The following is a 9,854-nucleotide window of genomic DNA, read 5'->3' as shown; positions in this document are numbered from 1 at the left end:
CTGGAGTTTGTTCGAGCATGTACACAGCAAAAAGAGGAACAGACTTGAGCATCAGAGGCTAAATGATATTGTTTATGTTCATTGCAACTTGAGATTTTCCCAAAGGTACCTTTTTGTTTTGCTTCATTACAACTTACAAGAGATGCCTTGCTGTTCATTTTGTTTCTAGAAATAATACATGATTATATTCAATTTTTCCTACATTAGGTCAAAAAAATGGTTACAAATTATGATCCAATCAGTTTGGATGAGATTCGAAAGGGAAATGAAGCATGGACAGTAGAAGATAATCCACCACGTCTAAACTTGGAAGAGCTAAATGAATTCCGTGGTGAATTTGCTTCTTTGAGTATACAATGTAGTGATGGTAATATCAAGTGTTCAAATTATTTCTTTTCAACAATCAGCATACATGTTTGCCTATGCTAGCATTTAACTTGATAATATTTTTCAGATTTAGAGCTAAACTTGGATGAGGTTGAGGCCGATACAATGGAAGAAAATGAAGTAATGGCTGCTGTCAACGAGAATGTGCTTGATGATCTTGATATTGCATTTGATGAAGGTTTGGAAGCAAGTCCGAGTGCTGCAGCTGAAGTTCAAGATTGGGCGCCATTTTACTAGTTGTTGAGTTGTGGCTTTGTGAACTTGTCCGGTTGTCCCTGTTTGTGACTTTGTGTGGCTGTGCATTGTGGTTGTGTACTTGTGTCATTGTGTGGCTGTGTGCATTGTGGCTGCCTATTGTCAAGTTGTTTGAAAACTTTGAATTTGCGAACTTATTCCTATTGTCAAGTTGCTGTTTAAATTTGTGATTTGCATGTTTAACATTTGAATAGTTGAACTTGGATATTGTCCCTATTGTCAAGTTGTTGTTTGAATTTGTGAACTTGTCCCTCCCTATTGAACTTGTATATGTAATTATGTATTAATCATGGCTCGTATATTCGACCGGTTCAAAGGTATCTTTGGCCGGTTCACTTCTCCGGTTCAAAGTTATCGAACCGACGGTTCAATTGGTTTTTAACGGTTTGACCAGTGAACCATTAAACCGAAGGTCTCACCGGTTCGATGACCGGTCCGGTCCTAATAACTTTGGTTGGAATATGATCTCTGATTAATCACATGATATTAATTAAATTTAATCAGAGATTAAGATTAATTATAGATAAATCACGAGATAATTACCACCTAAAATATCTCAATTTGTCGCTATAGTGGGCTGCAACCCTAACTTATTGGAGATGGTACGGCCCTACCCCTGCAGTGCTATATATATAAGGGGGCCTCCTAATCGCGAGTTACTGTTTAACAACGTGATTAGCCACCCGAAACCGATCTGTTCTTCCACCAGAACAGATCTAATCCGATTGCTAAGGGCACTGAAGGGGTAGAAGCTCGTACCCACGTCCAGGCCACGGATCATCAGATTGAGAACCTTTGTTCTTAATCTGGTGGTTAATCTTCACTGCTACTACTACATCAAGCATCTACATCGACATCAGAGGCAAATCAATGGACTCTCAAGGCTCTGGTTAGTCTAATCTAAGTATTCCGCATTAATTATGATTAGTGGTCATGATTAGACTAAGCTGAGATCTTGTTTAAGTTAATGCTAGACTAAGTTAAATCTAACAATCGGTATCATGAGCCATCGTAGTCCTGACACGATCCTAATAGCCGGAGCTAATCAAGTTTAGACCTCTGATTAGTGTAGGTTTAGATTTTAAGAGCCATAAGTGATTAAGTTTATGCAGATTAATTCTTGATGTGCAATTAGTACATGTTCATATGCAATTAAGTCTCTGCATTATGATTTTTGCAAATGTCACGCGCAATCAGTGATGCACAGTGCAATCTGGTTAAAGTTTCACGTGCAATTAGTGTAGATTGGATCTGTTATGCTTGAACATGAGCAATTAGTGATGATGCAGATCAAATCCTATACAAGTTATGTGCAAATTAAGTGATCAAGGTTAGAATTAAATTGCCATTAGATCTTGTGTGCTTGTAAGTTTGCAATTAGGCTTCCGCAGATTAATTTATGCACGTCACATGAGTAATTAAGTTCTAATCTAGTTCGGCTAATTATGTTCAAGTTTAACATAATTGATCCGTTAGTTTAATCAGTACCGAATTAGATGCTTTTGTGGCTAATTAGTACCTAAGTTAGAAAATCCGAGCCGCAGTAAAGCCAAATTTCAGGATTAAGTTGAGAAATTAGGGCCTAGGGTTCACTGTTTCCTAGTTTTCCCCAAATTCTGCGCTGTTAAGCCTAAATCTAGCACGATTAGTATTCAATTCATGAAATTGAAGTGTGCATCAGCCATTAGGAGAGGAATTGGGCAAATCACGAAAAGTTTAAGTAAAAGCTCCAATTTTTTTCCCCAAAAATTCCCCAAATCTCGAAGAACCCTAACCCTAAGATGAAGGTTAGGGATCTTACCTGGTTGCTGACAGCGCATGGCATGAGGCCGTCGCGCGTGGATGACAGCCGCCTCCCTGACAAGCTGCATCAGCAAGGGACGCCCACGGCTTGAGTTGCTGATGAGCGTGCGCCTTTAGCAGCCGGGCCAGTACGCTTCATGTCGCCATTCCAAGCTTTGTGGCTTGAGACTCGCCGCACCCGGACCTTCGACCCCCCTCTCGGAGCCATCAGCCTTGGCTCACCGGCGCACCGCCGGATCGGGGGACGGAGCGGATGCGCTGCTTCTCCCGCGCTACCGTTCGCGCGCCCACCATAGACGCAACCCAGCGGCCCCCCTGATGGACCACACGTGACTAGGTCGCACGTGGCACTGGCGGGAGGGCCCGCGGCGATGCTGGCAAGGGTGGCGGTGAAGCCACGGCGGCGGTGACCGTGGTGCTCATCGGGATAGGGAGAGAGGAGGGGAGGAGGAGAAAGGCGGCTGAGAGAGTGAGGGCCGGCTAGGGTTGGCTCGGCCACGTGAGCCTTGGTGCTCAGCACCGTGAACCCTGGGCGCCCGATCTTGATCGGACGGTTACGGCGGCTCCCGCATCTGACACTGTGGGAGCAGGTCGTGGTGGCAGGCCAAGTCGATGATGGGCCAAGTTGGGCTGTTTTCGAAAAAGGCTGAGCCAAGAGCAGGCTTCGGTGGGCTGGGTCAAATGCGCGAGTAAAGGGAGTTGTGCTACGATGTGTTATGGGTCGTTGCGGGCTGTTTTAGTTCATGGGCTAATTTCGACGTTTTCTTAGCCGAATTAATGTTTTGCCTTTACAATTTATGTTTTATTTTTATTTATTTCCCATAAGCGTTTACTTGTTTTTAGGCTTCAATTTATTTGATGATATTTCAAAAAGTCTTGAGTTAATAAGTTTGTTAACAGTAGATTTTCTCATCATGAATAAATTTCCATTATTCTGGTAATTTGTTTTAAAGGTCAAATTAAGAGTAAATTTGGGTATTAAGTCACTTAATGCTTATGTCACACATTTTTAGTAATCTACGATTTTCGTATGCAATGAAGTTCATTGCCAATTACTAGTAGATTTTCGCATTGTGAATAAGTTTTCTTCCCTTAACTTATTTGGCATTTTAAAGGCACATTAAGAATAAGTTTGGGAAATTTTCAATAAAGTCATATTTGAGTTTTGGCTATAAGATTTATGAGCCATATTATTTTTAGTGCAATTTATGATGTTAATGTTTATGCACTGCTTAATAAAGTTGAGATTTAAATTTTATGAGCCCTTAAATTATAGTGCAATCTTATTCCATTAAATACTTTGTGCTATGTTGGCATGATTCCATTATGTTTAAGTTTAAGTTTAATTTTAGAATGAGTTAGTTTATTTAATGTTTCCATTATGTTCAAGATTAAATATTGCATTAGTGTTCATTATTTAATTCATTGTTTATGTTTATTTTCGATGAGCTGTTTAAATTATGTTAATTACTGTTTAGTTGCGTAATTACACTGAAAATTATGGTTTTCCACCAAGTACAATTAAGATGCTCTCTAATTGAATGGAACCACTGAGAAGTTCGATTAGAGTACACTTGTAATTAATTCTGACCACCGTTGTTTTAATTATGAGTCAACGATAAGTTTTGTTTGTTTTTTGCCCACTGGTGATACAAATTGAAACTTATTGCATGATTTTAATCAGACCACCATAGGGTTAATTTCGTGCTTTTATGTGCATCTTATTGTGCTATTACTAAAATATTATGTTGTTACTATAATTTTCAGTTGAGGATATTGCAGTTTCACTAAGAGCCATTATTCCTCTCAATGGCAATAATTTTCATGCCTGGAAGAAAGATGTGCAAGAGGTCCTCATGATTCTTGACCTTTATTATGCATTACGTGAGGATAAGCCAGTAGCTCCCATTATGTGTGACAGTTTTGAATATGCTCATAAGTTTGATAATTACACTGTTGACATTGAGAAGTGGGAGAAATTCAACAGAATTGCCAAAAGGATCATTAAGTAATTGATGTTAATAGACATAAGGGGAGGCATTCCTGATAAGATAGATGAAAGGGAGTTGGATGCTAAGTAACTACTAAAGTCAGTTGAAGAACATTATAAGATTTCGCTTGAGATGTATTCCAATGTCCTTATTACTAATATGTCCTCACTTTATGATGGTCAAGGTGGAGTCATGAGACAAATTTTGAGCATATTTAACTTGGCAAATGAGTTAGAATCACTTGGAGTGGACATCTATGATGGTCTCCTCGTGGAAAGTATTATGTCATCTTTGCTAGCTTGTTATGCTCCCATCAAGACTAGCTGCAATGCTAATAAGGAGACTTGGAGCATTCTTGATTTTGTTAGATTTGTAAATAATGAAGAAGTAGATCCTTAAGTAAGTGACTGCAAATGAGGTTGATAATGTTGTTTCATTATGACTAAGGTTCTTAGAAAATTATTTTCTCTTAATGGTGGACTAAGGTGCAATTGTGCACATCACTTGCAGATTCTGCATAAGGATCCATAAGAAGAAGGGGAGAAAAAGATTGATAATTGATAAAGTTGAAGTCCAAGAAGTTATGAGATTCTTACTAGAATTAGCTAGAGACTCCAACATTGAGCTTGATGATGTAATAAATAGTTTAAGAGAAACTTTAGTTTGTTTTATTATCATGTCATATTATGTTTTTGTGGTATTAATTAGTTCATCATCAGGTTTATCCATATTATTGTTTTGTCTTGCTATTTGACAAATAAAATTTTTATGTGCTCTCTGAAATAGTATAATTATGTGGTGTGTGTGCATAAGGAAATGATGAGACCTTGTCCAATTTGTGGCTCACTTTCCTTTAGACCGCAATTCCAAGGGGAGAATGGAATGTCTCATCAATAAAATGATACTCCATCCATTACGTATAGTGCATCGAATATATTAAGGGGAAATACATTAAGACAATAAAGGAGCTATAATTTCTCTCGCAATACTCTTATTTGCCACTGAGAATGGATTCAATATTCAAAAGGCTGAAATAGAAAATCAACATAATGAAGGGTGAATATATTGAAAGTCATGCTCGCTAAATACCATTATGATAGGAGATATACTCCATAATTACCAATTGTCTCAAATAAGTTAGTGTGACATTTATTCATTATTTCTGGCCACCGCTACGCTAATTAATGAGTACATGTTCACAAGTTTTGTTGTTCTTTTTCATTTCTAGCCATCGCTGGGTGGACTAGTTCAATAGAACCATAGACTTTTGAAGTATGGTCTGTACTCATGTAGCCATCACTGTTTGTGAATATCTGATCATAGCTTTGCTACTCTAGTTCATTCTCTAGCCATCCCTGTGGTGGGCTAGTTTTGGCAAAGGAAGATCATCAGTGGTATTTAAATAAGATATAAGTAATGTCTAAGTTAATGAGCTATTGTAGGATATAAAATTAAGTTTGAGCGACTACCATTGCCACTGTTCTAATTGCTTCACTAAGTTTATTGAAATGTGACAGGCTGTGTTCTTATAGGATGCAGAGATCTGTGAGAGCTCACAAGGAGGGATAATTTAATGCCTCAATTCTATCACAAAAGATAAGAGCCTTATTTTGCTATGATTACTACTATTTCTATTTTTTATGAGATTGTAAGTAGATCTCTATGGTTTTAGACAGGTAGATGAGCATTAATAGAATCTAATAGGAATTCTATTGGGATTAGTACAGTGGACTGTAAAGGGTCTATGTAATTAAATGTGATTTCAGTGGGAGTGACGAAAGAATCAAGAGTTAGGCTCATAACCAAGGCTAAGGGGCCAATATTGTGAGACCTTTTTCCTATCTCGGTCGATATTTTAAACTTGTCATGATGTTTGTTTTAGAGCTTTGTGAGACAAATTATTATCTTGTTCTCTAATTGTAACTTGTGTTAGATATTTTCATAGCGTAAAGTTTTTGGTTATGAAATACAAGAGACAAGTGGGACCAGAATTAAAGGAACCGCGAGTTCAAATGATTTGATTGAGAAAATCGATATTAAGGTGGATTATTGTGTATAAGCAGGTAGCAAAAGGGTATACTACATAAAGATAGATGTTCTATTATCTCATCCAACATAAAGTCTTGGTGAAGCCTATTATATTTTGGGCATTAAAGTATTACTAAGATAGGTCAAGCCTATGCATGGACGTGAATGTTATCATGTATAGTCAAACAATTAAGGGCAAATAAGTTTCTCCATGCTTCTCCTAATTTTGTTGAACATTATGCGTGTTCAACTTAGTGTGCTCTAAATTGTTTTTATTTGGGATACTTGGTATTTTATTTAAACTAGGGACCACAAGGACCACTGGAATAAGTTGTTAAAACATTTTGCATTATTTGCAGAACATCAAGTTTTACATGCTTATATTAAGAAGTCCTTACGGTTAGTTAAGTTTGGACATTAAGTCGTGAGTTGTGTTGACATTAAGAAAACCATGGTTAAGTACACATTAACACTCTTACAAAAGGAGTTATGTCATTAAGGTACTCCAAATGATTATTTGCTGTATTATTAATAAATACATAATATTGTGGCATGTTGTTAAGCAAGTCTTATAAATTAAAAGGCTAAATTCCCAAGCTAATGTTGTCATAAAGAAAATTTATTACTGACTACTCTCTTCGAGTAACAACGAGACGAGTGATCTAGCTAATCACATTTATGTAAAGCGTTTGTGAAAGATATAAGCCCAAGATCGAATAAGTTATTATGAGCGCATAATTAGTCAGCCCTGAGATAGTGTGCGTTATGCAGTGACATTTCTTATTGAAGGCTTTAATGATATTACGGCTGGCCAGCATCTTGTTGATATAAGCCTGAAATAAGGAATGAGCAATGTCTCTGTGCTAATCCTCGGATTGATTTTGTAACATGTGGTTCATGGAAACAAATCATAAAGAGATCATTAATTCTCTAACTCTCGATAAGTCTAAGCGTTCTATTGAGGTATTACAGTGAACTGTAGGTAATGGGTCTTGGTGGCGAATTAAATGCTACTGATGATGCATTGGTCTGGTCTTGCTGTTGTACTGAGTGTGAACATATGTGTGATGCGAATATAAGCGATTAACCATTCGATCAAGCGGGAAAATGTTGGAATATGATCTATGATTAATCACATGATATTAATTAAATTTAATCCAAGATTAATTAGAGATAAATTATGAGATAATTACCACCTAAAATATCTTAGTTTGTTGCTATAGTCAGCCGCAACCCTAACTTATTAGAGAAGGTACGAACCCTAAATTATTAGGATGACGGTTCAAGCGACGAAAATCAAGCGACTTCGAAAAATTCGGATTTCAAATTTCGAGTTACTACTCACCGCACTATTCAAATTCAACGAACACTATTCAAATTCACAGCACTATTGAAATTCAGCTCACTATTCAAAATGGGAATATGAATAGTGCCCGAGCACTCACCACGGATTGGGTGGAGCACCTCAGGATGGATGAAAATATGGCGGCACTATTTGCTCACTATTGAGCACTATTGAGCTACTATACGGGGTCGCTTTCAGCAACTATTCAGCAGATATGGTACGCGCGGGTGCGTGATTAGGTATATATCTTGATTATATTGATTCTCAGGATCTTTGCGAGTTGGCGACACTGAAAAATTTAGCCGGACGTGCTGCTATGCTTGTGTCAATCCTACTCGGTACTCACCGCATGCATCGCTGGCTCGCTTCAGAACCAGGCCAGCCCGGTCTTCACCCTCACCGTCCCCAGCCACGCTCACACAGGACTCAGGCTCTACCGTCTCCCCAGGCAGTTCCAACCAAAGGGAACACTTCTCTGCGCACACAGGGTTCTCCTCAAACGCTGCTACCAGGGCTAACACGAGAACGACACACGCAGAGGTTTCTCCTCTAGGGTCCCTAGCATAGAGACATCGCCCCATACGAACAAGCTTAAAGGAAGGCAGGGATACTACCAGGACAGCTTAATCCATTTCCACGGGACAAGCTTACACGCGGCTTTCCCTTTCAGGAAACCCCAAGCACTTAGTACAAACCTTGATTACCTTACAAACCGAGGGACGAGCTTCGACGGCCTCCCTTTATTCTAGTAGTATAGAGGTGGTGGAGTAATACAACGGTAGTGGGTGATTCTACTAATAGTGGCTAATATTCCTCAGAGCACTTCAGAGGTAGTGGATATCTTCATGGAGTATGAGTGGAGTGTAGGTGGAGGTCTTCGGTGATCTTGCTTCTTTGGTGGTTGCCTGATACGGTGGTGGTTCGGTGTCTGCTTCGGTGATGCTCAATGCTTCACCTGGCAGCTCCTTTTATAGCCGCGGTAGAGGCTTCGGGAGTCTCCTCAATAATTCACCACTTCTATTGCATGAACAGCTTGACGGCGCTCCGTTCCTCAATAATTGTCCTGGCTACAGCAAAGTCACTGTTTATTCTTTTTGCCTTGTCCTCTATCGCGCAATGTCTTCTCAGGCTGGTCTTGTTCTGAAGCGAGCCAACGATGCATGCGGTGAGTACCGAGTAGGACTGTCACAAGCATAGCAGCACGTCCGGCTGAAATTTTTTGTCTCGCCAACCCGCGAAGATCCTGAGAACTGCACGCATGCATATAATTCGCATACTACTAATTAATCAAGCGCATAATTTTTGTTGCTTGGTTTGTTTTATTTATGCACTGGTATCAGAGTCGTGGTTATAAAATTTGTGAATTTGAGGGTTTTTCTATATCTAGCCAAGATTGAAAAACTTCACTATTTAAATCTAGAAGTTAATACCAGGAAGACAGTTAATACTAAAGAAAATATAAATATCAGGTGCAGAATAAATAGCTATGAAGATCATACTTGGCATACCTCACATGGTCAGATAAACTTAATAGTTGATTTAATACATAAATTTTATATATCTTGGGGTAAAAGGTAAGATGATTTAGAATTAAAATTTGAAAAACTACAAAAAGAACATAAGCACTTAGAAGAGCATATTTTAGCCATGAATAATAAAATAGAATTAATCTTGCAAGTAGCTGAAGAAAGTAAAAGTTCACTAGGAAGAATCATCCAAAATAGTGACTATATTAAAAAGGATATAACCCACCTATATAAGAAATTTGATAATACTAATATTGAGCATAACAAAGAAATTGTTCCATCATCAACAGGAATAGTTGAGTTTGCTAGATCTTTAAATTCAGAAAAATGGAAATATCTGAAAATCTCTCTAGAAGAGACAAGTCACTTCAACTAATAAATAAAGATATAAAGCCCTTAAGCTTTATGGATAGATTGAAAGAAGGATGTGATGATATTGAAAACTTAGAAGAAAGAATAGATGTAGAAAGGGATCTTGAAAGATATCAGAGAGATACCTTACGAAGATAAGACCTCAGC

The 9,854-nt window shown here is 38.3% G+C and overlaps 1 long non-coding RNA gene across 1 annotated transcript; it reads left to right on the top strand.

Moving 5' to 3' along the window:
• The first annotated feature begins 1,319 nt into the window (after positions 1-1,319).
• On the top strand, positions 1,320-5,219 carry LOC117865193 (uncharacterized). Its single transcript, XR_004642477.2, has 3 exons — positions 1,320-1,531; positions 4,213-4,835; positions 4,947-5,219. It is a non-coding gene; the product is annotated as an uncharacterized lncRNA (long non-coding RNA).
• The last annotated feature ends 4,635 nt before the right edge of the window (positions 5,220-9,854 follow it).

This window comes from Setaria viridis, chromosome 1 (assembly GCF_005286985.2).
Source record: "Setaria viridis chromosome 1, Setaria_viridis_v4.0, whole genome shotgun sequence".
Taxonomy (NCBI): domain Eukaryota; kingdom Viridiplantae; phylum Streptophyta; class Magnoliopsida; order Poales; family Poaceae; genus Setaria; species Setaria viridis.
The sequence above is the reverse complement of the archived record's forward strand: the minus strand, read 5'-3'. Positions and strand labels throughout refer to the sequence as shown.